This window comes from Pseudorca crassidens, chromosome 10 (genome assembly GCF_039906515.1).
Source record: "Pseudorca crassidens isolate mPseCra1 chromosome 10, mPseCra1.hap1, whole genome shotgun sequence".
NCBI classification, from domain to species: domain Eukaryota; kingdom Metazoa; phylum Chordata; class Mammalia; order Artiodactyla; family Delphinidae; genus Pseudorca; species Pseudorca crassidens.
Window position 1 is genome coordinate 99,939,228 of NC_090305.1, and position 26,401 is coordinate 99,965,628.

Sequence of the window (26,401 nt, forward strand, 5' to 3'; positions counted from 1 at the left end):
TTTGTGCTCAATATATCATAGCTTTAGTCCTATTAAATACCATCATAAAAACATGAACAGATGTGATTTAAGATGATGTAAGTATGTAGCGAACATTGTAATAGTTTGCCATCTTCCTCTCTAGTATTGTTTTGTAATCTGGTGACAGGAACAGGAAATGCGCTACATGAGGATTCAGAAAAGCTGAGATTGAATTATATATGACACTGCCACCTACTAGTTCTGTGACCTTGGTTTTCAACTTTTGAAACAGACCTGTACCATGGGGATGTAAAAAGATGGGGAAGGTAATCTTAGTAATCTGAAAACAGAATGACTTGAGTTATAGAGCAGACATTCAATGCATTTTAGAGGGGAAAAAAAACAACAGACATTGAGACAGATTTTATAAATTTAATGAAATTAAAGGAAGATGGTTATCTCCCAGAGACAATATACTACTTGGCTAGAGAGGGAAACATTTGTTTAAACATTTCTTTTAAAATGGTAATAAGACTTTCAGAAAATTTTAGATTCTGACATGTCACATTGCAGACATGGCTCATGTTTCCACTGCAAGGACCAAAAGGTAAGCTGAAGACTGAAAAAAGGAAGTATTTTAAAAGGTCTGTAAAGTGCCTGAAGTATACTCATGCCCACAAGTGCTTAATATTAATTACTGAGCTAGGCATAGGAAAAGTAGAACATCCTTATTCTAAGCATAGCCTTTTCCAAGTTCAGATGAGGTGTTATGTGGGAATATGATGAAAGTTTGAAACTTCTAGGACAAAAAAATCAAATTATTGTACCTTGGTTACATTTTTTTTTTAAGTTCAGGAGAAACACCATATATAGGTCTCTCCTGTGCCAAATTTTAAAAAGTGCACCATGTGAAAATATTCATCATTGTTTACAAGAAGCCTGCTCTGTCACCCTCATACTTTTGCCCCAAGGCTAACACGTATGCCAATCAGTTGTGAGGTAGTAGCTGTTCAGTGATATATTCCATGATGAAAGCAGTTTTCACTGCAAAGGAGAATGGTGTTTTAGTTTTTCTCACGCCCAAATTCTGAATTTCCAACTGCCTACTATTGTTATCCCTTCTCCTGTAAGTCCTACTTAAACTCAACAGGAACCTATCTTTCTCCACTAAAACCCGCTCCCTGTCTTAGCGTGCCCATCCTCCCAGTAATCCACACTTAGTGCTGGGAGTCATTTTTAGCTACATCCAGCTACTCAACAGGCATGAGTGTTTGTTTACAATATACACTGTGCTACAGCAGCTTTCTCAAACTTCTTGGCTCAGGACCCCTTCACATTCTTAAAAACTGAGGGCTCCAAGTAGCTTTGTTTACCAATATTTTACCATAATTAGAAAAACAGAAAAAAAGTAAAATACAGTAAAAATATTAACACTTTCACGGAAGTAACTATTTTCAACAAAGAATGGCACATTACAAAGCATGTAATCTCATACAATAACCTATCCTTTAAGATACTTCAGTAGGTTTTTCTCATAGTTTTTTGGAGTTGATTCTCCCTATGTGTCAGACAACTCTGTGAAATATTCATCACCTTATTTGATAACAGAATGTATTCATGTTTATGCTTAGGTGCAAGGAAAACTACAAGATTTTATAATAACTGCATAAGACTGAGGTTTGCTGGGGTTTTGGAGGTATAACCTGAAGAGTGAATTTCTAAAGACACAGATATTCATACCCTAAACCTACGACCTTAGGAAATTGTGAAAAATTCAAGAATATACAGCACCATTCAATTAACATTAGTGATGATGTCATCCAACACATATCATGTAGCCTCTATGTACTTGTGAGAATGAGTTGAAAAGGTAAGTTACGTCTTAGTACAGTAAGCCCCCTACATAACGAACAAGTTCAGTTCCAAGAGGGCATTCATAAGTGCAATTTGTTCATAAGTCCAACAAAGTTAGCCTAGGTACCCAATCGGCTATGTAGTACTGTACTAATAATAGGTTTATATAAAAATAAATACAAAAAATAAAATATTTTTAATCTTACAGTACAGTACCTTAAAAAGTACAGTAGTACAGTACAACAGCTGGCATACAAGGGCTGGCATCGAGTGAACAGGCAAGAGTTACTGACTGGAGGAGGGAGAGGAGGTAGAAGATGGTAGAACTCAGGGATGGGCAGCAACAGGAGACAAAAGGCAAGCTGCAGTTTCACTCACACCTGACACTGATGGCACAGGTTCTGGTTCCTTGCTGGATTCAATTCTATCTACCCTCTTGAAAAAACAACCCAATGATGTCTGGGTAGTAGCTCTTTTTTTCTCGTTGTAGATGACACGGTTGCACTGGATTGCATCCCGAACGGCTGCTGCAACCTTCATGTACTGTTCTACATTCGGATCCTGCACCTCAAAAACTAACAGTGCCTCCTCGAATAAAGAAAATCCCCTTGCCATTTCCTGTGTCGTGAATCTCTTCGGTTACTTCCTCCTCTTGTCTCTCTTCGTCCTTTCTCTGGGCCTCCAATTCCATCAGGTCTTCGTTAGTAAGCTCCTCGTGTTGCACAGCAAGGAGTTCAATGAAGTCGTCCTCTTGCAGATCTAGCTCCAGCTTCTCTCTGAGGGTCACTAAGTTGCTAAAAACCTCTTTGGACTCCTTATCCCGGGCAGCTACCATATCTGCACTCGCTGCCTTGCCACTTACTTCTACATTGTGAAGGTTGGCTCTAGCCTTGAACTGATGAAACCAGCCATAGCTGGCATTAAAAGATGCACCCTCTGGTTCTTCACCATGTTTCTTCTTCAAGTCTTCATAAAGCCTTTTAGCTTTTCTTGCATCAGCATTAAGCTGAGGGGGACTCGATGCTGATGCTGATCCTGCATCCACACACTGAGAAGTTTCCCCATCTCCGTCACTTTTCCCGCTTCTTCAACATTATTGTCGCCATCATTGGCACAGCAGACTTCACATGTTCCATGATCTTGTCCTTGTTCTTTAGAATCATGCTGATGGTTGAACGATTCATGTTATAAGAATGAACAACGTCTACCATCTTTTCGCCTCGCTCCACCCTCTCAATTATTTTCACTTTTGTTTCCATCGTTATCACTTGGGGCTTCTTAGCAGTACCAGCTACAGCGCTTCTGGACATGCTGGGCTTGAAATAAAGATACTATACTACTGTATACAGTAAAGTACAAAAAAGCACAACCACTTGTAGAGGCTGCAGGCATGTGACAATGTACGCCAGACACGTGAACTAACTTACACGACTGGACGTGCAAACACATGTTCCCATCTTTGAAAGTTCGCAACTTGAAGGTTAGTATGTAGGGGACTTACTGTGTTATGAAAACAGTTTTGACCTTGAAGACTTCTGTATGCTTACACAACAGGGATATAGCCATAAACAAGCAATGTCATGCCCTCAAGGAGCAACCTAAAAAAATAGGGAAAAAACCCCAATTACTAATTACAACTGCGAGAAATGCTATGACAGCATTCAGGTGGGTACCCAATACAGTGGAGTTAAGGCATCAAGGAAGGCTTCCTTAAGAAGTGATGTGTCGAGACCATTTTCAGTGACCATTTGGTCAGTCTGACTCTTTTAACTTCCTTTCCATTTTGACTGCCATCACTGTATACCAGACCTAATCACTTCCTGTTTGGACTACTGTAAAAGAATCTCCTAAGCGGTCTCTCTGCCTTCAACCCTACAACCCATCCTGCATCTGTAGCCAGATTAAATTTCCTAAAAGACTGTTTCCATCAGAGAAACACAGTACCCTAAATTGGTAAGGAATACTGACTAAGCAAGTCAGATCAGTCTCAATCCCTGGCCCTTAATTAGTTGCTATGTCTATAGGAAAGTTGTTCAACCTCACAGCTTCAGTTTCCTACTCTGTAAGATGAGGTTTCATGTATTAGAACCACACTAAATACAATGGCAGAGTCTGGCATACTATCTGGTACACAACTGGCACTCAATGAATATTATTAGTTCATTTCTTCTAACCTGTGTTTCCATTAGCTTTGCCTATAGCATGCACTAGTAAGTTACCACTACTTATTATACTAAAAAGTCTGGGATGAGATTTTAACCAAAGGTCAGTAAAAAGAAGAAAGTCTGTAAAGAGTGTTGACTGAATTGACTAAAATCCATATACTAGAGGTGGGGTTCATTAGCTGGTAACATAACCAATTCTATAAATGTGATCTGAAAATGTGTTACTGTTGTCAGCAGGAAGAGCCAATCGTAAACATGTTTTTTAAAAACCCAAAAAACTAGAACACAAAGGGTGACTAAGTACCAGTACAAAGCAAAGGTCCAGGAAAAAAGCTAGAAAGTAGAATTATTAAGTGTAACCATGACTTCCAGATATAATCAGAGAGGCAGAAAACAATCTCTCTAGTCACCAGGAAGGTATACATCATGATACCAGGAATAAGTCATCAAGTTCAACACTGGCCTAGATAAAATAAACCTAAATATTTTATACCATTCTATTAACAGTTCTCTAATAACCCAGTTTCTCACCCACTCCATCAAGAATCCATGAGGAGTCATGGATAAGAAGCAAAGTCTTCTGGAGAAATACATCCTCCAATAAAGTTGTACGCTACTATGTAACTAAATCAAGAATTCTCAGCCTGCAAAGTAAAGTACCAGACTTCTGGATATGTGACCTAACAATGTGCTCTAAAATTAAGATGGGCTTAAAACAAACTAGTCTTACACTTGTGATGTTGATCCCTATCATATTCTGGATTAACAGTTGCAAACCATAATTATACCAAACCTCTTCCGTGCATAAAAAATGAGAGAAACATTATGTAGTTCAAATTTTTTAAATCTTAAAAAAAAAAGATTATAAAATCCCTTACAAAGCCTTCAACTCTCTCATGCAAGTACAAGTTTTCACTCTATTTAATTTCTGTCCTAGGAGTGTAAGAAATAATATGGCTCTACTTCAGAAGGAGGTAAGTAGCTGCTTTGTTTAAAAAATTGTAATAAAGCCTAAGGAAGTCAAGCATAGGAAGAGGATGAGTGCAAGGGTTTGCACAGGAAACCCAAGGAAGAGCTGAATGGCAGACAAATGTATTCAGAGACCATGAGGCATCAGATTCCTTTATGAATAGAATATCAGGTGACTTGGGTTAAGTATGATCCTAAAGTTTCTCCATAAAAGGAGCATTGCTTCTGTGGATTTAAACTATTACTTGAAAACAAACTTCACATATAAATCAATAAAATCAACATTTATTGAGTATCCAGTTCTGTGTTCAGGCACCAGGGAATCAAGAACAAATCTGTATCATTGAGGAATGCATTTAGTGGGACAACAGACAAAAGAGGGAACTTTCTTGGTAAAAAAGTAAAAAAAAAAGATTACTTGGAATAGTTTAACATTCCTTTTAAAACAAAGCAGTCTGACCTGTATGTTTCCCAAACTATTAAATATAACTTTTTTTTTTGCCTTTCAAAATGTTTCCCCATTTATTCAGTTTTTCTGGAGGAAAAAATTACAAAGTAGAGGGGACATACAGTTTCCCTGAAGTTGTAATCATTTTTGTAAGATAGGCATACTGTAGCCCCTCGGGTCTGTATTTGTAGTGTGCTTTCTGGGCCACCAACATCAGAAGCATATAAAAGACACAGAATTCTAGTGACCCCCACCAGTCTTAACTGAATTCAGAATCTGAGTGTGGGACTGGGAATCTGCATTAAATAGCAAGCCAATTATGTGCACTTCTCATATTTTAAGGAGAAATCTTAAGAAATTTTAAGTTAAAAAACTTGTTTTTTAAATATAAAAAATTTGAAATTTACAAGATGCTATCTATATTAGCATACAAACCAAAAAGCATTTTGGTGTTAAAACATATCTATTAATTTATACTTCATCAGAATGAAAACTTACTTTGTGATGATTTCCTGTAACTTAAGATATGATACTTAGGGCCTCCTCTGATGGAAGTTTTTCCAAAATTGAAAACTTTGTAGAACTGAAATTCAGGGCTAGTTTCACTAACATCAGATATAGTCCTATTCCTCATTAAACTTCTGTCACCGTTATGATTTAATGAAATCCCACTTTCCTAAAATCCATTATGCCTTCTTGAAACTCAAACGAATCAACAGTTGCTTTCTCAACACACCATTGTCCAAGGCAGGTTTATCTTTAGTAATGGTTTGCTGGATTCAGCTGTCAGCTAAAGTATACAAATAAGTTTTAAAACAAACCAACCGGGCTTCCCTGGTGGCTGCAGTGGTTGGGAGTCTGCCTGCCGATGCAGGGGACACGGGTTTGTGCCCCGGTCCGGGTAGATCCCACATGCCGCGGAGCGGCTGGGCCCGTGAACCATGGCCGCTGAGCCTGCGCGTCTGGAGCCTGTGCTCCGCAACGGGAGGGGCCACAGCAGTGAGAGGCCAGAGTACCGCAAAAAAAGAAAACAAAAAACCAACCAACCAACCAACCAACTTGGTGGGGGGCTGGGGGGGGGCGGGGCGCACACCTAAATGGGCCAGAAAGGTTCAACTTTTATTTCCTTACTGCTCAGTATGAAGACAAAATTATCAATGTCCATATTAAGTATTCTGCAATCTACAACACAACTTTGTGGCTATAGCCACACCTCCACAGTGGCAATTTAAGCTTAAATTACATAAAATTAAAAACTGACTTCCTTAGTCATAATAGCCACATTTCCAGGGCTCAAAAGTAATGTGTGATTAGTGGCCACCATATTGGACAGCACAACTATGGGGTATTTCCATCACTGCACAAGGTTCTCGTGGGCAGTGCTAATCTAGAGCATTAGCAAGTGCACAAAGAAGTGTTTGAGAGGCCAATCTATCAAACCTTATTAAGACATTCTTTCATTTAGGGTTGGCTAGCCATCAAGGAATATACTAGGAGCTTAGGTACAAGACTCAACAAGAGCCTGTGCCCTCAAGAAGCTCCGAATAGTTAAGAGAATTTAAACAAGCAACAACAACAACCTGAGAAGTGCTATGATTCAACCTGCTTTGGGACCAAGAGAAAGCAATACTAACTTTTTTGTAGGCGAGTCTGGCTTAAAGGACGGCAGATCACAGAAGGCAAGATGATATTTGAGTCTTAACAGTTTTTACTGGAAGGGTAAGGATTATCAAGGGTAATATTCCAGGAGGAACCACCCTACAAGGAGGTCTGATAATCTCACTATGATTTGGGTAAACAGCAGTCAATTCAGTGTGACTTGAGAAGTAGTGTTTGTGTGTATATGCAGAAAATTGTGGCAAAGGAAAAAGCTGTTAAGGTGAGATCAGTCCATTGAGGGACCTTGTATATCACATTTGCAACGATGGAATTCATCCTGTCAGTAGTTAGGGAGCCAATAATGGAGTTGGATCAGTTATTTTCATGCTCTATCTTTATGTTAGGACAACTGTCCTGGACACACAAAAGTTGTAACAGCAGATACCGGAGATGGAGACACTAGTTCAGAGACTACTAACATTATGGCAACTGAGCTCAGTTACTGATGAGAACAGCACTGGAGATGGACTGAAAGGTATTCAAAGGACATAAAAGAGAGATGTTGCTGAACCTCACACCCAATTCTCAGGAAAGCAGTAGCCAAAATCATGTGGACTGAGAAGAGGGTCAGGAATAGAATCCCAGATGAGGGAAAAGGACAAAATGAAAATTAAGGTGAAGATTCAAGAATATCCATAAAGGAGAAATAAACGCATTGCTGGGCAAGAGTGAGGCCTATGCTCAAGTTGGGTAGCCTGTGTGGTTTCATGACTTACCGGGCTACCAAAACAGGAGACAAGAAAGCCAATGGTATGTCTGGGACTAAATGAGCAAGTAAAACAAATAGAAAATGGGCTGAAAGCATGAGTGAGAGTTGCTAAAATGCCTGACCCTGGGGATGCAAGGGTGGGGGACTAAAATTTTAAGATTAAGATTTAAATCTAAGATGCTCTATTTTGGTGGTGTAGCAAGGGCTTCAAATGGGTAAAGTTTAAAACTCAGGAGATCATGCCTTTCATCTACCTCCCTTAATCTCCAGGAAAAATGCGAAAAAAGATCTTAAGAACTAATAACACGCAGTCTCGCTGCATAAAATCAGCCCCAGGTGTTGCCTGGACTCCATTTCCCCCCTCCACCCCTATTATAATTACTTTGTGACACAAACTCAAGTCTGTGGGTAGAGAAACTGGGCTCGTCCTCATAATCTTACACCTGCTCAGTTTCCTGCAGGACAACGCCCAGGAATCAGGTTAAGCGTGGGCAAAAGAATCCCGCCCACAATCGAGAAGGAGCGACTCGACATGGAGGCGATGACGAGATCGCGGGGGAGGGAGGGATTTTTCTAGGCCCAGGGCGGTCCTTAGGAGACAGGAGGCAGCCGAGAACTCCCATAAAGGTATTGCGGCACTCCCCTCCCCCTGCCGAGCAGGGTGCGGCCTTCTCTCCGCCCCCTCCTCTGCAGCTCCTTCTGGATTGCAGCTCGCGCCGATTTTTGGAGACCATGCGCCTCCCACCCACAAACCACCAGGACGGACCCCCGCTCCTTCCTCCACCCCCACGGGTCCAGGAGCACGTCGGGCTAGTCTCGTCCTTCAGGCGGCGGACGCCCAGGGCGGAGCCGCAGTCGCCGCCACCCAGAAGCCTCGGCCCTGCAGCCCGCCCCCGCCTCCAGCGCGCGCTTCCTGCCACGTTGCGCAGGGGCGCGGGGCCAGACACTGCGGCGCTGGGCCTCGGGGAGGGCCGTACCAACGACCGCCTCCCCGCCGACCCGCGCAGTGGTTTCGCTCATTTGGGACCCGAGCCAATAACAAGGGGCCGTTGCCGGGGCTTCAGCAGCCAATCAGATGCCGAAGCCAAGCAGGCGGCGGGTAAACCGCCTCCCCCGAAGGAAGGGGAGGGTGGCAGGACGTCCGCACGGAGCCACTTTCACTGACCCTCTCCTCCCCCCCGCGGGAGGCCGACCGCGCCCGCCAGTCCAGCTCGCTCCCCACCCCACCTACCTACCCGCCCCAGGGGGCAATGCGAGAGTCTCTAGGCGGCTGCGCACTCCCGAGGCTGTAACTGACAGGCGCTTTGCTCCAACCAAAACACGCCATTTGTGTTTTCACACACGGCGGGAGGAGCGGCAACCAATCAGTGACAGCAGAATAGCCGGAAGCGCCCCTCCCTCTGAGGGAGCAATGGCTCCGTCCGGATTCGAGCCTTTTCCGCTCCCTTCTCCCTCCCCCTCCGGTTGCCACAGGGCAGGCCACACTCCCGCCTGCCTCTAACCACCTCTTTCCCTTGCAGCGTAACAAACGCTATGCTCCCGACTTCCCGCGGGGGAAGATGACCCCCAGCTACCGGCCAGACGGCCTCAGCCACCCACCCTCCCCCCCGCCAAACCGCCAGGCCCCCCCCTCCCCACCAGAGTTCCGCTCCCCTACCTAGCCGAGGCTCTCTGAGGAGCGGGAGCTCCAGAGCACAGCCTCTTCTCTAGGCGGCCCCGGCGGCTTCCGCTGATTGGCGGCGAGTTGGCCAATGAGTGCGGGGCGGTGGGCGGAGGGGCCAATGGCGGTGCGGGAGGGGGCGTGTCCCGGGTGCCCCTGGCGCCGGCGCTGGGAATCCCCGTGCGGTCAGTGGCGTTTCCGCTCGGGCAGCGGGCTGAGTGAGCTGCTGCCGCTGCCGCCGCCGCCGCCGCCGCCGCCGCCGGGGGAGGGGCGGCCGCCGCCCGCCTGCGCTCAGAGACTCACGCAGCCCCAGTCCCGCCAGTTCGCCAACACTGTAGTGCCGGCCCCCCTTCCTTTCCTGGCCCTTCCCCCTCCCCGGCTTCGGCTCGCTCCGCCTTTCTGCCCCCCACCCCCACCTCACGGGCACGGGCCATTCCCGGCCAGGAAAAGCCGTGGCGCCGCGTTGGGCCTAACTCGAGTCCTGCTGCCTCCCGGGAGTGCCGTGCGCCGCAGCCCGGGCCCAGGCCTGGGACAAGGTAAGGGTCCGACAGAAAAGCGAGACCTACCCTCACGACCGGGCCCCGGGGGAGGGAAGGGTCACCTCCTCCGTCTCCCCGCGCTCGCTGTCGGGACGTGGGCCTGGCCCTCCCCAGGCCCTCAGCAAGGAGGATGCTGCCCCTTCTCATCCCGCTCGCCGCCCCCCACACATCGTTGCACCCCTCTTGCCCAGGCAGAGAGGCCCCGTCGGTAATCTCGTCGACCCCGCTACCCTTTTCACGTCTTTCCTGGGTCAGGACGTTTCCCCTCCCCCCACGCCTCTTCATCCCTTTTCCTGGGAACTGCCTACTCCACGTTTACCTTTTACTTGAGGGTAGGCCTCTCGCTGGTCTCCCCTCAAAATACACAGGCACACTTCTTCCCCCTCCCCAAACCTCACCCCCACCCCCGTTCGCGCGGCCTTGTGACAACTCTGATCCCTCTGGGGGCCTCGATCTCCATCTCCCCCTCCCCCCCCAGAATGTTTCTGGACGCCTTCCCTTTCGGCCAGGGTCCCCATCGCAGATGATTGCTTCGTTCCCCACACTAAAGACGTTACCTTCGCCACCCCCAGCTCGCATTCTTGGGCTCTCGGTGGCGTTTGCCCCAGTATCTCTGAGATGGCCCTACTGAATTTGTAGGGTTCTCGCTTGGAGTGGAGCCAGATTGTGTCGTTTTGCCTGCCTTGGGCGTGGAGAGCGATCATTTGCGAACGTCTTTAAAGGCAGAAAAATGTAGCCTTTATGAATTCCGTTTCCGTCTGTGCGGAAGCCAGGGATGCGAAGTGAATGGTGGTGAGGAAGAGCCCTGGTTTTAAGTAGGTGAATCGCGTGAGAGGGAAAGTTTAACTGTCGGGAAAGCCCCTTCTCTGCTAATTTATTCTACAGAGTTCTTTTGCTTGTCTCACTTCTTAGGAATAACTGGTCTTTCCCGTGTATACTGGTGCTGGAGCCAGCTCTGCTGGTCTGGGTCAGGGGTTGCGTGTATGACCTGCATTTTCTGCTTTCTCATGTTACTCGTGCAGTGTGTTCACCACTAACTCATTTCTTGCCCAGACCTCTGGGTTCCGTTGGGCTTTGTCTGTAGTTAGTTCATTTTTCCAGTTTTCCCCGTTCTTGTAGTACTGGAAAAATCCCTAGGTCCTCTGCTAATTTCCCTTAGCACTTGATTAAACGAGTTGCATTTAAATAACAGATATGTAACCAAGGTCATATTAACATTTTTTTGTTGGGCAGTTACATAGCTATACTTTGATTAGGGAGGATTCAGCTGAGTTGAATGTTTGAGCTTTTCAGGAGAATGTGTACCCCCTATTTGGGAAAATTTCTTGGTGATTAGTTTTATATCATTAATGTTTTTACGTCACTTTGAGAGAAAAATTTTAAATGGTAATTTTAGGTGTATGGAATCTGAGGTAGTATTAAAGCAGAGAATATTCACATTATCAGAGGTTTCTGGGCCTCTTGGAGGACAGAGGTAATTTTTTTATTGGTTTCTACCAGTTTTCTCAGGAGGATCATTAGTTTTCTTCTGTAGCCAAAAATTCTGGCCCATTATGGGATTAGAATCTTTAAGGTTTACTCAGCATGTCATTATATATAGAAAAATGAATTATGTCCTTTGGTAGGACGTAACACAAGCCACTGTCTTTAACTGCAGATTTAAATTTGACTGTAAAGAGAGTGTTTGGCAAATTGGCCTTTTAAAGACTAAAGCTTAATCTGCACTCCTAAATTGCTGGCTTATTAAATATATATTTGGAATTTGGTAAATGTTGATTTTTCTAATAAAAGGACTTAGTTCAAACTAAAAGGGTGACTTTAGGATTGTTTCTTTCTAAAGGCATAATTCCAGCCCTCCTGGCATGGAACACTGGTCCTCCCCCCACCCCACTCCACCCCCCCCCAAAAAAAGAGTGTGTAAGGAGTGGGGGTGGGGTAAGGAGAAGGTTGTTCCTTTGGGTTGGATCACCGGGGTGAGTATACAAGGCAGCAGCAGCTGCTGGCTCTGGAGCTCTGGTTGCTACGTGAGAAGCTTGAGTAGTGCTGGCTGCTGTCTCCAGGGAAGGACAGCAGTGCAGCGTCCATTAATGCTGTTGGCTGCAGGGAGCTGCACTTAAGCGATGGCTGCTTTAGGACTAAGAAGAAACCTTGCTTTCCTGGGAATTTTCACTGCTGAGCTGGTTTGCATTTTATTGGTGGGGACATGAGAACTAGCAATTCGTAACCTTCTACCCATTTATGGATATCACCATCTGGAAACTGGATCATAGTTAAAGACTTTTCTTTTTTGTTCGGTTTTTGGTTTTTTGGCACATTTTGGGTTTTGCCTGGGGTTTTTGCTTGGATAGGACTGGAAGTTCCATTTGAGTTTTAATTTTTCAATACATTTACAACCAAAGTAATAAGAATTTAAGGATCTCCCTGAGAACGAGAATGGGGAAAATATCGGTTCATTTTTCTGCAACTGACAGGTTTTCCTCCATCTCTTTAATCATTAAATCAATTTTAATACTTTATTTGTATGTCTCCTTACTTCTGGTTAGACCATATTTACCTTATTGAACAGGTGTTTTGCTAAACATTTTACTAAATTCGGAATCTTAAACTTTAAAAAGAACTGTCCTTTTAGGAATTATTTCTATATATATAACTATTAGAAGTATTTTCTTTTTTTCTGTATTTGTAATAGACTTCTCCAGATTAGATTTTTTTTCTTTAGAATTTGACCTATGATATTGATTCATTAAAATAATGTTGAATATAGTCATCTGAGATCACAAGGATGTATATGTTTGGCCGTGATCCATCTGAAATATGGGACAGACTAGAAAGAATATTCAGAAATCAAGTATCTAGTGGACAGGATACTTGAGAAGACAGCCTCTGAGCCCCTTATGTGGTCTCTCTTCCCCCACAGCTCCCACACTTCAGGGAGATCTCTGATTAAGCAAACAGTTTGCTGAGTATGGAAGAACTTGAAGAAGAACCACCACCACAATATACCATCAGTTACATCCCTACAACTCTTGCAGCCCATGTATTTTTTTCCCTAAGAATTTTGATATGTTCAGTTTTGTGCAGATGTACCCAGTCATCTGTAATGTGTGGTGTGACTCTGGCATTTGTGGCGGGAACCAAAAAGAATGGAAATGAGTTTTGTCATTCACAAAGGTTGCTTGCATTGTCGCTCAGGGATATAAGCAGACTAATGAAACAGAACCTTTAATGGATAATATTTTAGGTGGTTCTAATTCTTATTACTATCACATATAAAAGATGTCATATCAGGTAAATATGGTTTCACTCATACTGGCCGTTTAACATAGTTTAGATATAAATGTCTTTAAGTTATTATGTAACATGAAAGTTACCTTATAAAGTAATTGCTTTTAACTTGTATTTCCTGTTTGGAACCCCCTTGTGATCTTAATGTAAGATCATTTCCTTAAGAGCATAGAGGGCCTTTTCATAGGATTTATTTAACCAGTATGCTTGAAATTTTTAATATCTTTTGATAGTGTTTTGTGTCCAGGAACTTACATACTTTCTGGGCTTATTTTGGCCTTTCTGGAGGAGAGTGGCTACTTCATTTTTTTTCCTTTGGACAGGAAAATAATATGGGAGAAAATGCAGATGTGCAGACAACCACTTTTACTTTATCCTCTTCATATTCAAATAACTTATGAAACATTAGGCCACAGTTAAGGACAGTTAATGATTGTTGGATACATCTTATCAGTGAGAAATTGGATCATGAATAAAAATTTTTTATAACTTGTGGTTCACCTCTGGTGATGTGTCAAGTTTAATTTGAAACTAAAAGGCCTAGCAGTGAATTTTTTTTATAAAAATTGTTTTGGCTATTGAAAACTAAAACTTATTGATAGGGATGTTTGTTTAAAACAAACAAAACTTTGACTCCACAAAATTGTAAGATAATACGTATTTAGTAATACAACTGGTAGTTATTTGTAAAAAAAAAAAAATCCTTTCAGAGGCACTCCTTAGAAAATAGGTATAATGTACCTATGATAAACAGGGATTGATACCATTCCTTGCTACCAAAAATTCCAAAATATGTAGTGAAATGGCATTTTTAACCTTTCCCTTGATGCAATGATTGATTTCTCTTGGAAAGGGTCAGGGAAGTTCACCAAAGGTTGATAGAATATCATTTCTTTAATGTCTTGATACATATTTTGTTTAATTAGTTGCAGTCTTATGAAAAAAGATACCCTGTAACTTGGTGGGGGACGGGTGTTGGAAAACATTACTTTAGAGAATCCTCTTATTTTGACAGAATATATTAAACTCTTAACACTTTATGAAGGGAACTATGAGAGATAATAAAGGAACAATGAAGCAGAATCTCTGTCTACTTCATATGAGCCCTCACTGAGCAAGGAATTTGTAATCCCATCCTGCCTCACTCAGTTTCTCCATCATATGGATTTTGTTTGCTGAATACCTCAGGGAGAGATGTAAGGGTCACATTAAGTATCTTTGATACAAAGACAGGGATAAGGAATTTTCTGCTTATTGGAATAATGTCTTAGTATTTTTAAAACACTAGGATTATTGGCCAGTTTTGCTTGATGTATACGACTGTTGATTTCATCTGACTGATTCCTCTTCTGTGCTCTTCTGTCTTTCCTTGAAGTATGAGAATTATCAGAGTTTTGATGGCAAATTGAAGGAGTAAGAATCATTTTCTTAGCCATGTTAGTCATGTTATACACCTAGAGCTGAGGGTACTCCTTGGCCTATGTTATGAATCACAGAAAAAACAGTGGATGTAGGACTTTATACAGAATTTGTTTCTGTCTGGGGAATCAAGTTTTTGATGTGCTACCTGATTGAGAGAAAATGCAGAGTTCCCTGCTGCGCTGTTTGAAAAATAGGTGGAAGCATGGGAGGGGCCTGAGACCTCTGCAGCAGGATTTGGTCTGAGTAGAAAAGGAAGATATTTGTTTGAAATTGCCAGCTGCTTATATCAGACTGACTCGCTTATTATGCCTCTAGTTGGCCTGTCAATATGGCCAAACAGCTAGATAAGTACGGGGCAGGACAAAGGGCTCTTTGCACAGCAGGGAGGCAGTGTTGATGGGGGAGGGGCAGGAGGTAGGAAAGGCAGGAGGAGGAGGTTCTTTTCCCTGGGAGATTATTCAGTTTGGCATACAATTAAAGAAATCATTTATAGTTCCTACTCGAGCATTGAATTTGTGCCAACCATATAATGTTAACCCCAAATTTAGTATGTCCCTGAATATCTGGTAGGAACCCATCCCCTCCTCCAAGGAAAATAAAAGCTTTGTATAGATTAAAAGAATAAATCCCATGTTCTCCACCCTCCTAAATACAAATCACCCCTCCCCCCCAGTAGACCAATTCTGGAGCATCTGAGAGCTGAATTCTCATTAAAAAAATGGAAAAGAATATTCTATCTGAATAAAGCTTTTATATTTCAACACATACATTGTCCTTATTTGGGTTGGGATTAGAACAGAGTAAGTAGAATAGTTTGCTTCCCTTTGTGAAATAGTTGCATATTGTTAGCTCCAATTTTATATCAGTATCACGGAGAGCATCCTTCAGCATTCAAGTGTTGGGTTGCCATCATGTAAAATGCTAACTAAAGAAAGGTTACTTACTGTTTGTCTCATCCCTACTTCCTGGAGAACATGATATTCTCTGGAGTTTACCCAGCCCCCCTTTTAAGTTAGGCACAACCTTGTTTGATACATACGTGCTCAATTCCCAGTTGCAAGTGGGATGGTTGCATCTAGTTTATTATAATTAATATGAATCAGAGTTGGAAGAGATCTGTCATTATCTATCCCTTTAAGCAAAATCATAATGAAATATTTGAAAGTTTTTGGAGGTTTTCATTAAAATATTAAAAGGATCAATGTCCTGAACAGTAGTTATAGTTACTTTTATTTATTTATTTAAATTTATTTATTTATTCATTTATTTTTGGCTGCTTTGGGTCTTCGTTGCTGCGCGCAGGCTTTGTCTAGTTGTGGCGAGCGGGGGCAACTCTTCGTTGCAGTGCGTGGGCTTCTCGTTGCAGAGCACAGGCTCTAGGTGCACGGGTTTCAGTAGTTGTGGCACACGGGCTCAGTAGTTGTGGCTGGCAGGCTCACTAGTTGTGGCGCACAGGCTTAGTTGCTCTGCAGCTTGTGATCTTCCCAGACCAGGGCTCGAACTCATGTCCCTTGCATTGGCAGGTGGATGCTTAACCACTGAGCCACCAGAGAAGCCCTGTAGTTAGTTTTAAAATAAATGTTGAACAATACATGTGTGCCACTTCTTTTTAAAAACCCAAAATATTAAAGAATTGCATTCACAAATTAGATAGCAGTTATTTTGATTGCAAAAGGATTCCTGCTTTATAAAAGGTATATGCTGTGGTTCTTTTAAATGCTTAATATATTTTAGGAGAATTTGATTTTTAGACATGATTGGTTTGAACTCAGCTTTCCAAGAGTACATCTGTTGCTTGAATTGAGATACCACCTGTATTGCAATGTTATTAAACTAGCTTTAAAGTTTTCCCTTCTATCCAGACTGGAGGAGATGATAAAGGAAACTGGAGTGCTAATTTTTACTTATGGGTTCAGAGCTTGTGGCTGTTAGCAAAGAAGAGATGTTTTAACTTAATAGAATAGCTAAAAAACTGCCTTTAATGCACATTATAATAGTAAACAAACGACCAAGTTTTGTGTCTTTTCCCTCAGTAAAAGAAATATGTGTTACATACTTAACATTATATTTTTATGTGCAGTGGTCTTGGCAGTAAAGATATATTTTGACCTGAAAAGGGAAATTTGAGTGACTAATCATCTCTGCCATTAGTTAGAAGTTTTTTTCATTAACATGAAATTTAGTGGGCTGTATTTTATATTATTATGGAAATTAAGGGTAGTCATTTCTTCTCTTTAAAATTCATTCACACGGATTATTTCCATAGATTTGTGGGAGTGAAATAGAAGCCATCTAGTTCAAACCCTGGCCTCCATTCCAGACAGTTTTCTTTACGAGTCCTAAGACCCACATTGCTAGCACTAGGGTAAACATCCTTTACGCATGTGCTTGTGCATGTACACACACTCGGGCGCACACACACCACTTCCCAAATAATTAGAAATCTCTTCATCGTGGTTCCTAGTACTCCTATTACCCTAAAAAGTTCCTGGCAACAGTGAGGAGGGCGCACATTTTGATCCCAAAGGTTTTGATAACTGCTTTGGCTCCCCAGACAGCTAATCTCATTTTCAGTAAGACGTAGTCAGCAGTAGGCTAGAATGAAGGTGAAACGCAGCACTACCTACCTCATCTTGCCTGTGCAGCTGCTCCACCTTATTTCCTGCTATTATCATCCTGCAGTGCCTCTCCCCAGCAAAAAGGAAAATAGGACAAAGGGGGAAAATTGGATGGGCTATTAGGATTTTTATTATGATTCGATTGTTTATATATACTTAAAGACAAAGCTGATTTGTCCTATTCTTAAAAATCAGTAGTGAAAGAGGTTTTATAACTTCAGTACCTTGCATTCTCTTTCTTGATAAGCCATTTCAGTTCTTAGCCTTACAGGAAAAAAAACTGTTTTTAAGCATACTTATTTTTCATTGGTTGGTCACACAATCATTATTACCACCAGATGCCACCGTATTATTAGCTTGAAAAAAGAGAGAATCTCTTCTGTAGATAGTATTTGCAATTTGAATTGGGAATTACTAATTAGTGTAACTCAGATTTATGACAAAAGTAAGGTTAAAAATTAAACCTTGATGAATATTTACCCCTTTACCTTAGTGGAGGTGAAATTGTTTGAATATAGATTTTTCAGACTTCTTTCTTCAAGCTGCATAATTTATATTTTTCAAGCCTTGTTTTTCCCACACCACCTCCCCAAACAAGAAATTTTATTTTTATTATTTTCTGATGCTGAAATTTCCTCCTCCCCACTCATGAAATGTGAAGACTCAGATAAAATCCAGTAATCTAATAAGGCATGTGCACTGCTGGATATAGTAAGAGGATAATTTCATAATTCTTAGAAGTTATGATCTGGTTAGGATGTTCCAGTATAGTGTTAGCATATTTAGTAATGTTGACTTGTTAATTTTAATGTATATCCAGATGGATGTCATTGTTTTACATTTGCACCCATTGTTTGTCATTTTGTTTAAGGTTGTTTCTTTTCTTTTTTTGTCCCCCTGTCTCCATGGTTTTTTATTCCTGTCCTGTTATGATCTTTGGCCTGTGTTGAAAAATCTATTTCCTTCCACCAACCTCTGTGCATGCCACAACACATACAGTTTGTACTCTCTCACAGCTCTGCGAAGGAGGATGATCTGCAGTTAATAATCAACTGTTTGGGCATTCTTGGCATCCAAGGAAGGTTTTATTTATGAGGAATGACCTGGAAGGACCTGTTGGCAATTACTCTGCCTTTATGTTACATTTTCCTTTATTAACGTAGGCTGTTGAGAGTTGACTTATTTTAAAAGAGAAACCAGACAGGAATGGAAGAGCCACAGTCAGATAGTTATTTGAAAAATAAATGTTTAATATGTTAGCATTTGGGATAGAGTGTAGAGGACACTTTTTTAAAAAAACTGTATTTTAGTTCTAAAGACAAAAGAGTTTAATCTCTTAAAGTAAAACAAGGAGAAAGACTTTTGAGGGACTGTGATTGATTGCATGACACATGTAGCATTAGATTGTTGTGTGAATACATAAATTTTTATATTCTTGATTTCTGTGGTGCAGACTGCTACAACCATGCAAGTTAAGTGTCTTTATGCCCACAGCCTGGAAAATATATGGTGAAATGACTTTAAGAAAACAAAAATAACAAAGAACAGGCTTGAGGAAATTGTAGAAGCAAGTCCAAATTTTTGAAGTCCGTTTTAAATTATTTGCCTTCTTACTAGAGAAATTTAGTTTTATTTATGGCAATTAGAACTTTAATGTCATAGCTTAGTAATAGAAAAGAATAAAGGTAGGTTGACAGGGTATCAATCCACATTTTAGTATGAGGCTAAATTGTACCAAATTGTTGCATACTTTCATATTTAGGCTACTTTTATTGAAAAGGTTTACCCAATACTTTAAAACCTATGAAATGGCATAAAATATTCACAGTTTAACAGGTACTCATCTCTTGGTGACATGTTATATAAGCAATACTAAAACCAGATATTTGCTAAAAATTAAAAAATTTGAAAATTATATTAACATGTATGGAGCTCTGCAGTTACTGTAGCCATACCACTTTAGAACAAGTAGGTAATAATAATGCCAACCCCAAGGCCCTTTGGAGCTTGGGCTGGCTGACCTGATCAAAATGTTTTTGCTTACTCTTGCTTTACCCCTAGGCTGTTAAGATTTGAAGTATTGCTAGGAATAAGGTGTCTGTTCATAAATTGAGTAGGAGTCTGACTAAGTCATGTGTGGAGGCCCATGGGAAGACGTGTATTTTTAGAAAAGCAAGGCTCTGGGTAAGTGTAACTTTCCTCTCATAGTTTATCATGCACAGTTGGTATGAAAAGAAATGGCTGGAGGTTTGCAGAATACACTGAGCAACGAGAAGAGAAGTAGGCATATCCCACTTTATGATATAACTGTGCCAGGCAAGAAAGATGAAAAGTAATTTTTTGTGTGTGAAGAATACCTTAGCTTTTCTGAACTCTATTACATTAGGAATATGTTTCTATGGAAAATGGTTACCCAAAGGATTAAGTTGAATATCTTCTGTGAAAATGATTTTTAATCTTTTGTGGATAGAGTGACCATACATCTTGGTTTACCTGGGAGAGTCCTGTTTTGTGTTTAGCAGGTAGTTAGTGATAGCACCCCTTTCACTCTCAAAAATGTCCCAATTTGGGCCGTAAATTACATGCTCACCCTAATTATAGAGGGTTGTGGAACTTTTCATCACTCCACAGCAATGCAGTTTTCTTTTATAGAGCTCTTCTGATTGTCCTCTCGGCTAGGATTTTTCTGTTGGCCTCTCTGAACCCCCATTTCCACGTGGACAGTTTAGAATGCCTTTTTCTTTTCCTTTCAGTTTGTGGTGAGGGAGGGGATAGGTACAGATTTAATTTTTTATGATGAAAAATTCCAAATACAACAAAATAGAGGGAATGTAGAAAAATGGACTCCCTTTGGATTTTACTGAAACCATTCCATTTGGTCAAGATAAGGTCCATACGTTCGTTGCACTTGGTGGATTAGTTTGTGTCTTTCTAATTTATAGCTTCTCTCTTCTCTTTTTCTCATGTAATATACTGACTAATGAAATTTATCATTGTGTTGAGTTCTTACTCTTGGATTTTGGAAAGTGTGTCTCTATGGTGTCATTTAACATATTCTCCTATTAGATGACCCCCCCATATTTTATGTAAATTAGTGATTAGATCCATTTCAAGTATACTTTATAAAAGTAGTAGATACTTCCCTTAAGACTTACATAATGTCTGCTTGTCTTTGTGATGTTAGGCAGCTGTTGAAGGCCCCAGAGGGTTTCTGTTTTTGTAGTTTCTATTGAGATTTACCATATTAGAAATTAAAACTGATAATATTTTTAAATATTTATTAACCAATTTTAGAATAGCAATAACAAATCCTGCTGACATAAGTAACATGACTGTTATGAAAAATAACTTTCCAGTTTTTTTAATGGTATTGTTTAACATTTTTGTAAGTCTCTTTAGTGATAGAAGGTAGCTGCTTTCTCATAGTTACTTCTGCGTTTAATTTGTTGTGATAAGTTGTTTTGGTTAAAGACTAAAGAAAATCTGGCCTAACACAGATGCGTAGTTAAAAAGGGAAAGCCTTCACTTATTCCCCGAAAGAATCTCAAGACCTTCAGGAGTTCTCAGACCACAGTTTGAGAAGAACAGGCTTAGATCCTTATTTCCTTTATGGTTGTGGAATGGTGATATCACTACTTCATTTAATTTCTGTAATACTCCCCCTCATTAATTATATGGTACCCTAAGATACAGTTTGAATACAAAAAGCAAGATCAGTACTTGGTTTCTTTTTCCCCCCTCTTACTAATTTTCAAAATAATGGGTTGGTAACTTAGCAACGTCTAGAGGTGAGCAATAAAGTGTTGTTATTATTGTGTACTTAAGGTTTTAAACCTGTTTGATATGTTTCAGTCCCTTGGAGTTACTAGTTTTGACATTCAAATGGTCCCACATTTGGCTGTTGGCTTCTAAGTCGTTTTTATTTATTCTCAGTCGTTTCCTGGCTTGTTTTGATTGATTCCTTGCTTTCTAGTATGACAAGATGTTCTAGGATCATTTTGTGTATTTCCCGCCCCAAACCTGGAATTACTCATTTCTGCAAAACTCTGATTTCTTTTAGTGGGAAATGGTACTTAGAGACCATGGTCTGGGTGTTAGGAGTGTTTAGTGCTCTTGGGTTGGACCTTGTTTCTAGACCTTTTCAGTGAACAGAACTAAAAAATGGTTTCTCTCCTTTCCTCTTTTTCTCTTTCCTTTTTTTGTTTTAAAATATCAGTTGTTGGTGTTTGATAACTTCTATTTTGAATTTAGTGCTTCATGATATTTTCATAAGCCTAATCTTTTCCCCATGCCTCAAATCCCAGTTTCCACTAATAACCAATGTAATTACTTTGCTTTGTCCCACGATACACACACAACAGTTTTAGAATGGCAGAACAATATGATTACTGGAAAGTGAGTTTGTTTTGTTTGTTTGTCTTTGCCCTGAGCATATATTCCTCCAAGGATATACAGTCAAATTACAGTGGTTTTTCCATTCTGTTATCTTCCTGTCCCTGTATGTAAGACTTACGAATACAGGTTCATATGAATACTATTTAAAGTGATATTTTGTCGTGGTGCTTCTGTTGTAACACAAAAGCATATAAGTTAGTTTATTTACTAAAACTTATCTGCTTCTAGATTTTTCAGTAACTGATAACTTTTAGGCCATGGAAAAGGAGATAGACTTTTCTGTTCTTCTAGGGTCCCGAATTTCTTGACTTAATATAAACAGTTCAAGATAAGAAACTTCCTTTCTCCAGTAAAAATTCTCTCTCTTGAGTTGTTAGATCATTTTCCATTTGTCCCTGATGATTTCAGATACTTGACCTTGACTACCACATGGGACACTGGAAGTACTTGTAGTACAAAGGTCATCAATTAACATTTTTTCGATGATTCACCCTTAGACCTGAAATTTAGATATTATCTTAGAAAGGATGTCATCTAATTTTTAGCTTTGTCATTTAAAAGTCAAATTATTTGATTTTATAAGTTTTAAATTAAAAATCAAATTGTTGAAAATCTTAAACCTGTTAAATATTAAATCTGTCTTATCCTTTCTAATTATAATACCTAAAAAGAAAAAAGTTACAGCATCATTTCAGCAATCTTATGTCACATTCTAATATATTTATTTTGTATGCTAAAAAATATTAAATCAAGATATGCCAAATGGTGAAGTGATAGTGGTTAAAGGTGTGAGGGTTCTGAAATTGGATAGACCTTGGGTCAGGTTCTAGTTTGGGGGTTTCCTTGCTCTGGCCTTGGACAAGTTTCTCAGCTTAGTGAGTGTAAGTCTTTGGCTACATAGGGATAGTGCCTTTCTCATGAAGTTGTGGGCGTTACATGAGCTGATGCATACAAAGTGATTGAGGACACAGTGGCTTTTAGAAAATAAGCATTCTCCAGATGTTAGCTTTTATTTTGGAATTCGTTATTGTTATGAATATTTGATCAATTCTCTAAACTCTGTCTGCATCTTAGGATAAGTAATGCTTACATGCTGTAAATATAGCATCTGATTTTCACAACTTCACTTGGTTATATGAAAAGAACCAACTGTTAACAGAGGAATAATTGGTGTCTAGCTAAAATTTGAGACTTCTGACTTTACAAAGGTACCAGTGCTTGCTATATAAATATAATTACATTAAATATCTTAATAGAGAAGGGAGTTTTGGGTGTGGTTTTTTTTTTCTTTTTTTTTTGGTTTTGGCTACATTGGGTCTTCATTGCTGTGCGCGGGCTTTCTCTAGTTGTGGTGAGCGAGGGCTACTCTTTGTTGCAGTGCGTGACTTCTCGTTGTGGTGGCTTCTCTTGATGTGGAGCACGGGCTCTAGGCGCATGGGCTTCAGTAGTTGCAGCACGCCGGCTCAGTAGTTGTGGCACGTGGGCTTAGTTGCTCTGCATCATGTGGGATCTTCCTGGACCAGGGATCAAACCCTTGTCCCCTGAATTGGCAGGCGGATTCTCAACCACTGTGCCGCCAGGGAAGTCCAGAGAAGGGAGCTTTAAGGAAACAAAACTTATTTTCAGGATCCAAGGTCCTTTTCAGACATCATTAGAAGCGGCTCTAGGGCTTCTACTGACCAGAGTGAAAGGAATTTTTTAACTCTGGAATTCTAAGATACATCAGCCTTTTAAGAGCCTTCAGGTAAAGCTATGTAAGTCCAGGTTGCTCATCAGGTCAGGTGTTTTTGTTTTGTGTTTTGTTTTGTTTTTAAGCTTTATTGAGGTATAATTGACAAGCAAAATTGTGATATATTTATAGCATACAGCATGATTGTTTGATATACACATATGTTGTGAAAGGATTCCAGCAATTAAGTTAATTAACATTCATCCATCACATGTTTACCTTTTTGTGTGTGAGGGAACCTATAAATTCTAATCTCTCAGCACGTTTCAGTTTTCCAATATGTGTTATACATTAGATCCTCAGAACTTAGATACCCTTTTCACTGAAAGTTTATACGCTTTTACTAACCTCTTCCCATTTCTCTTACACTCCGACTCCTGGCAACCACCATTCCACAGTCTTTTTCTATGGGTTTTTGCTTTGTTTGTTTTTTACCAATTCCTGTATAAGTGGTGATACCGTGCAACATATGTCTTTCTCTGTCTGACTTCTCTTAGCATAACACCCCCCAGGTTCATCCATGTTGTCACAAATGGTAGGATTCCCTTCTTTTTTATGAATAATGTTCTATTGTAGGTAGGTAAACAGCTAGATAGATAGGTAGATATCACATTTTCTTAATCCATTCATCCTTCAGCAGACACTTAGGTTGTTTACATAACTTAGCTATTGTAAATAATGCTGTAGTGAACATGGGAGTACAGATAGCTCTTCAAGATGTGATTTTGTTTCCTTTGGATATATACCCAGAAATGAGATTGCTAGATCAAATGGTAGTTCTACTTTTAATTTCTTGAAGACCTCCAGACTGTTTCCCATAGTGGCTGCACTGATTTACATTCCCACCAACAGTGCACAAGGGTTCCCTTTCTTCCACATCTTCATCAGTATTTGTTATCTCTTGTCTTTTTGATAATAGTCATCCTGACAGGTGTGAGGTGATGTCTTATTGTGGTTTTGATTTGCATTTCCCTGATGATTGGTGGTGTTGACCTTTTCAAGGATCCGTTGGGCATTTTTATGTCTTCTTTGGGAAAATATCTATTCAGGTCCTTCGCCCTTTTTTTAATTGGGTTTTTTTTTTTTGTTCTTTTCCTTTTTTGGCTATTGAGTTGTATGTGTTCCTTAAATGTTTTTGACGTTAACCCTTTATCAACTCTGTGGTTTGCAGATAATTTCTCCCATTCCATATTATGTTTTCTTTTCGTTGATGGTTTCTTTTGCTCTGCAGAAACTTTTAGTTTGTTGTAGTCTCACTTGTTTATTTTTGCTTTGGTTGTCCTGGCGTTTGGTGTTAAATCAAAAAAAACCATTGGCAATAAAGAAGATGTGATACATATATACAATGGAATGTTACTCAGCCATAAAAAGGAACAAAATAATACCATTTGCAGTGACGTGGATGGACCTAGAGATTGTCATACAGAGTGAAGCAAGTCAGAAAGAGAAAGACAAATATCATATAATATCGCTTATATGTGGAATCTAGAAAAATAATTCAGATGAACTTACTTGCAAAGCATTAGTAGAGTCACAGAAGTAGAAAACAAACTATGGTTACCAAGGGGGGAGGGGTGGTATGAATTGGGAGATTGGGATTGACATATATACATTACTATATATAAAATAGATGACTAATGAGAATCTACTGTATAGCACAGGGAACTCAGTGCTCTCTGGTGACCTAAACGGGAAGGAAATCTAAAAAAAAGAGTGGTTATGTGTATATGTATAACTGATTCACTTTGTTGTACACCAGAAACCAACACAACATTGTACAGCAACTGTACTCTAATAAAAATTAATTTTTAAGAAAATAATTAGCGGGAGTTCCCTGGTGGCGCAGTGGTTAAGAATCCGCCTGCCAGTGCAGGGGACACGGGTTTGAGCCCTGGTCCGGGAAGATCCCACATGCTGCAGAGCAACTAAGCCCGTGCGCCACAACTACTGAGCCTGTGCTCTTAGCCCTCAAGCCACAACTACTGAGCCTGCGTGCCACAACTACTGAAGCCCACACGCATAGAGCCCTGCTCCGCAACAAGAGAAGCCACTGCAGTAAGAAGCCCATGCACCGCAATGAAGAGTAGCTTCTGCTTGCCAAAACTAGGGAAAGCCTGCACGCGGCAACGAAGACCCAATGCAGCCCTAAGTAAATAAATAAATATATTTAAAAAAAGAAATCATTGGCAACATCAGTGTCAAGGACCTTATCTCCTATGTTTTCTTCTAGGAGTTGCTTGGTTTCAGGTCTCACATTCATGTCTTTTTAATAGATTTCGAGTTGATTTTTCTGTGTGATATAAGATAGGCGTCCAGTTGCATTCTTTTGCATGTGGATATTCAGTTTTCCTGGCACCATTTATGGTAAAGAGAGATTATCCTTTCCCCATTGTGTATTCTTTTTTATATATATGAATGAAATTTTAATTACATTATATTTTAATTATACGCAAATAAAAAAAGCCACTTTTAGTTTCTTGTACAACCTCCATTATTTACAGAAAATGTCAGAGGAAACACTAAAATGCTATCGTATAAATTTACATTTTAAAATTCAATTCAGATTTACAACAAACTGATTTATATAAAGAGTTAAATTTTTTAAGAAAAATTACTCCATCAGAATTATCAGCTGTAGAAGTACTGTGATTTATATTTTGAAATAATTTATCAGAAATTTATCCCACCCCATCCCTTTCCCCTTTGATAACCATAAGTTTGTTTTCTATGTCTGTTTCTGTTTTGTAAATGAGTTCTTTTGTGTTATTTTTTAGATTCCACATATAAGTGATACCATACAATTTTGTCTTTGTGTGGCTTCACTTAGTATGATAATCTCTAGGTCCATCCTTTTTCTGCAAAGGGCAGTATTTCATTCTCTTTTTATGGCTGAGTAATACTTCATTGTGTGTATGTACCACATCTTCTTTATCCATTTATCTGTTTATGGACACTTAGGTTGCTTACAGTGCTGTCATGGCCTATAAA

At 40.2% G+C, this 26,401-nt stretch overlaps 2 protein-coding genes across 11 annotated transcripts in view; one reads left to right on the plus strand and one right to left on the minus strand.

Moving 5' to 3' along the window:
- Positions 1–9,509, minus strand: part of SRGAP3 (SLIT-ROBO Rho GTPase activating protein 3) — a 368,175-nt gene extending 358,666 nt beyond the window's left edge. Inside the window, exon 1 of the mRNA XM_067755322.1 lies at positions 9,423–9,509. The gene's annotated coding sequence lies outside the window, so the exon portion shown is untranslated. The remainder of the gene's footprint in view (positions 1–9,422) is intronic.
- Positions 9,510–9,662: 153 nt separating this feature from the next.
- SETD5 (SET domain containing 5) overlaps positions 9,663–26,401 on the plus strand; it is an 81,904-nt gene continuing 65,165 nt past the window's right edge. For 6 of the 10 annotated variants that reach the window (XM_067755298.1, XM_067755310.1, XM_067755314.1 and 3 more), the window contains exon 1: positions 9,664–9,961. The gene's annotated coding sequence lies outside the window, so the exon portion shown is untranslated. Of the gene's footprint in view, positions 9,962–26,401 lie in introns of all 10 variants that reach the window. The other 4 variants (XM_067755301.1, XM_067755302.1, XM_067755309.1 and 1 more) reach the window with 2 other exon arrangements.